Source organism: Aotus nancymaae, unplaced genomic scaffold (genome assembly GCF_030222135.1).
Source record: "Aotus nancymaae isolate 86718 unplaced genomic scaffold, 86718_ANA_hifiasm-v0.15.2.pri h1tg000006l, whole genome shotgun sequence".
NCBI lineage: Eukaryota > Metazoa > Chordata > Mammalia > Primates > Aotidae > Aotus > Aotus nancymaae.
The window spans coordinates 15,001-19,747 of record NW_026988417.1 but is presented as its reverse complement, the minus strand read 5'-3'; the positions used below and the strand labels follow the sequence as shown (position 1 = coordinate 19,747).

The 4,747-nt window shown below is 48.4% G+C and overlaps 1 long non-coding RNA gene across 1 annotated transcript; it reads left to right on the top strand.

The window, feature by feature from the left end:
* The first annotated feature begins 314 nt into the window (after positions 1 to 314).
* On the top strand, positions 315 to 2,407 carry LOC135270095 (uncharacterized). The gene is made up of 2 exons (XR_010338317.1): positions 315 to 522; positions 609 to 2,407. It is a non-coding gene; the product is annotated as an uncharacterized LOC135270095 (long non-coding RNA).
* Positions 2,408 to 4,747: the final 2,340 nt, after the last annotated feature.

Below are 4,747 nucleotides of genomic sequence, written 5' to 3'. Positions count from 1 at the left end.
CAGAAACCACCTGGTATTTCAAATAAATGTGAGGTTGAACCCAGCTGTGCTTTGTGGAGACACTGGAGGATGGGGAGGGCACTGGGCATGTTAGTTCCCTATTGTGGGTAACCGGTGACCCTAATTCAGTCACAGCAGCTTACATTCATCACCCACAGCTCCGTGGACCAGCAGTCGGGCTGAGTCCCTGCTCAGGGTCTCACAAGTATGAAATTGAGGCATGGATTGGGCTGGGCTGGACTTTACCTGCGGTTTAAAGAGCCTGGTACCTGCCCCCTCTTGCTCCAGTGCTCGCCCTGGGATGCGTGGGCTCCCTTCACCTTCCACCACCCATGCAAGCTTCCTGAGACCTCACCAGGAGCCAAGCTTCCTGTGCAGCCTGCAGCACCATGAGCCAGTTAAACCTCCTTTCTTTTCTTTTCCTGTTTTTATTTTTTTGAGATGGAGTCTCACTCTGTCATCCAGGCTGGAGTGCAGTGGTGTAATCTCGGCTCACCGCAACCTCCACCCCCTGAGGTTCAGGTAATTCTCCTACCTCAGCCTCCCGAGTCGCTGGGACTACAGGCACACACCACCACACCCAGCTAATTTTTTTTTTGTCTTTTCAGTAGAGAGAGGTTTCACCATGTTAGCCAGGATGGTCTCCATCTCCTGACCTCGTGATCCACCCACCTCAGCCTCCAAAAGTGCTGGGATTGCAGGCACGAGCCACCGCGCCCAGACTTAAAACTCCTTTCTTTACACTTTACCCAGCCTTGGGCATTCTTTTATAGCAATGTGAAAATGGACTAGCACAGGCCTTCTGGACACCGCGGAGAAACCTAAGCCAAACCCAAGCAAGAGCCTGCGGTGGGTGTGAGCCGGGCAGGTGGGGCCGGGGCAGAAGGTGCAGGGCGGGAGTGCGTCCAGGAGGGACAAAGTCATCCAGCCCCCTGGGGTTGCTGTGGCACTGGTGAGTGCCCGTGGCTTCCTGAGGGCCGCTATGTAGTGACTGTGCACAGCAGCTCAGAGATGCACCGAGAGGCCTGAGGGGATTTGCACAGGCACCAGGACGCTGTGTCCAAAGTGGTTTCAGATGACCCTTCTCAGGAAAATGTCATTGCAGCAGTTTGCAGCACCCATGGGTCCATGTTACACACCCAACCCATTTTACAGACCTCACTGAAGGTGAGAGGTGATCTGAACTAGGAAGTGTGGGTTACATGAGCATGTGTGTGTGTGTGTATGTGAGTGTGTGGCTGTGGAGGGAAGTCCATGCCAAGTGAGCTGGCCTTTAATGTCAGGACGCACAGGGTCAGTCTCTCAGCCATTACCCACCCCACACAGGGTTTGCTGAGATAGGTGGCTAACCTCACTTAAAAAATAAAAATAGGGGAGGTGGCGCCCTGCTTGTGTCAATTGTTCTCTTTGGTGGTGATGGTGACCAGATGCTTGGCGATGTTGTACGCATACTGGATGACCTCCTGTGTGACCAGCTGGACGTCTGTGGGTGAACCTGGGTCCCCCGGGAGAGTCTTCTTGCACTCTGGCTGCAGTCGCTAGGCACTGGATGTCAGTGAATGAAGGGAAGTCCTCATCATATCTGCCTTGGGTTTTTTGGGGAATAATGCTGCCATTTCTGTAACAGCTATGCGTATCCTCTCTGAGCAGGGAATATACCTCATTATCCTCTTTGATTCTCAATAAGAGAATCAAATAAGTTTCCCAGCAATCTTAAAAATACAAAGTGCACTTCTTTTAGTGGACCAGCCTTGCTAACATGGTGAAACCTCATCTGTACTAAAAAAGAATAATAATGAAAAATTAGCTGGGTGTTTTTGGCATGCACCTGTAATCCCAGCTACTCAGGAGGCTGAGACAGGAGAACTGCTTGAGTCTGGGAGGCAGAAGTTGCAGTTAGCCAACATCATGCCATTGCACTCCAGTCTGGGTGACAGAGTGAGACCCTGTCTCAAAAAAACAAAAACAAAAATGTTTATATGTGAATTTGTGTCAGATCAAAATCATATTTAAAATTATACCCATACCAATCCATATGTGAGCCTGCACTGTATAGCTGGTGTTCTACTCTTCATCTTGGTAACCTTCTCAAAGATTCCAGAAGACACTGCTGAGAGGCTGTGCTGTTATTTGTAGTTGTATTTATATAATAGGCTTTTATTTTGTATTTATATGTACATAGTAGAGTTATTAAATATTTATAAAATATACATCCCTAATATATAGTTCAAAAGAAATGAATCTGTGATAAAATAATTTTTAAATCATTTGTATTTTATTAATGGGGCATAGTCCTTTTGTTTTCACAAAAACTACGATTACATTGTATGAAATGAAGTGCCAACTAGTAATATTTTGATGAGGGGACTATGATTGAAATAAAGGGAAAAAAATAATCCAATAGTAAGATCTTGGTCTTCTTCCTCTACTTGGTCGGGCCTCAGTTTTACCATATAAACTAATTATCTCCTGGGCACCAAGTAACCTGGTCCAAAACTCTTCCAGAGTCTTCTAACTCCTTCCAGGTTGTTCCATTCTGTCACCCCCACATCATAAAGTTCATCACTGAGTCAAATGCATTCCCCTTCCACTGTATCTCTCCCAAGCCCTCTTTCCCTCCACTACCCTTCTAACCATCCACTCACAGAAGGACATTGCTGAACTGCCAAGGCATAGCTGGGGCACGGGTTGGCCAGGTTGGCCAGTGCAGGTGTGGCCCTGCATGGCGGTGGCACTACCAGCATTGTGGTTGCAGCAGTCCTGCTATGCTCCTGGGTGCCCTGCAGTGGTGGCCCAGCCAGCTGAGCAGCCACAGGGGCCTCCCTCAGAGGCCACCTTCCCGTGCTGTCTCTGGCAAATGTACCCAGTCACCGTCTCTCATAGGGTCTGGCCCTGGGAGGTGCCTCTCAGGTATTTTCCTAGTCCTCCCTTTTGGAAACAAGGAATGGTTTCTGCATGCATGAGTGGTTGGGGAAAATGCTTCAGGCCAGGAAAAGCCAGTGCAAGTGGACCAGGAGGATGTCTGGCACCGGTGGTGTGCCTTCCCCCCTGGGGTTAAGTGGATACCTCCCAGAGGTGTTAGGAATGGCTGTTGGGCATCAACTGGCTGGCACGTCTCTTTTTGTTGTTTTTTGAGGTGAGGGGGGCATGCTCTCTCATCACTGCAACCTCCTCTCCCAGGATCAGGCAATCCTTCCACCTAGGTGGGACTACAGGTACATGCCACCAAGCCTGGCTAATTATAATAGTTTTACTTATTGTGGAGACTGGATCTCACTATGTTTCCCAGGCAGGTCTTCAACTCCTGGGCTCAAGTGATCCACCAGCCTCACCCTCCCAAAGTGCTGGAATTACATGTATGCACCTCTTTACCTGGGTATGGCAGCCACTTTTATATCCTCTTGCAAGTTTCACCAGCTGGCCATACCAGGTGAGCTGCAGTATTTATATTTATTGTGGGATCTGAGTTGAGAGGTGGTAAAATCTCCATGCTTGTGTAATAATCATCATTATTGTCATTGTTATTAAAACCTTTACTGTTGTTATTTCTTATAAAACCCCTAAACTTTGTCCTCCAAAAGTACCCACTTGATTGAAAATGACAAAGGAGGGAGTTCTGTCTGCAGAAATTTCAAAAGCCACCAAGGAACAGGGGAATTGCCAGCTCCAGCCCCAGAGGCTTAGACCCAAAACCTGCAGCAACCAGCCCAGAAAGCCAGACCACAACCTCTGCAGCCATCAGCCCCAGGCAGCTAGGAGCCAATCAGGGACTGACAGCTTCCCTCCTTTCAAATCCTCCTTCCACCTTACACTCAAGCTGAGGAAAGTGAAATACGTTTCTGTAATCAATCACCTAGGATGCTGTCCTCCAGTCAGTCCCCTGCAGCTTTTTGAGCCACACCTTGAATCAGGACATGCCACCCTTTTTCATCATGAAGCCTCCCCAGTCCTTTCAGCCTTTGAGTCCCCACCCATAGACAGTGGTGTCTGACACCCTTCCTAGAGGAAACGCTGAATAACTCATGCTTTATCCAATCTTTCTTTGGTGGTCTTCACTGATCTCTAACAAAGGTTAGCAGTGCCTGAACCAAACAGAGCATGAAGAATAATATATGCTTCTCATGTTCACTTTTTTTTGAGACAGGCTCTGGCTCTGTCACCCAGGCTGGAGTGGTGAAATATTCAGAATACATGGCCTTTAATGTACATGGCCTTTAATGTCTAGCTTCTTTCACTTAGAATCATGTTTTTGAGACTCATCTGTGTTTTGTCATGAGTCAGAGCTTCATTTGCCTTGTAATTTCACTTTCCAAGCCATTCAGAATGGCTCTTGGTGTACTGAAAAGTGGTTTTCCTAACTGAGAGAAAATACACATTAAATAAGATTTACTTTCTAGTCTATTTTTGAGCTTACATGTCAGTAGCATGAAATGCTGCCCACCTCCCCAGACTCAACCTGCCCCACACACCCTGAGTCACCAGGGTGCCCAGCGGTGCCAGCCAAGCAAAGCTGACCTACCTTCAAAGACTTGAAGCCACCCATCCACCCACCCCTGAATCTAGCCCCCAAGAATAGCCTAAAGGAGAGTTCCTGAAGGAGAGAGACAGAGGGGGGCCTGAGGAGTGGCAGCACCCCCAGAGGAGGTGGCCATGTGTGGCCTGGACCATGACAAGCAGGCAGTGTCCAGTGACTGGTGTCGCATGTAGGGCCTTGGGAAGTGCACGGAGACCCTTGAGGCTGTTCCCA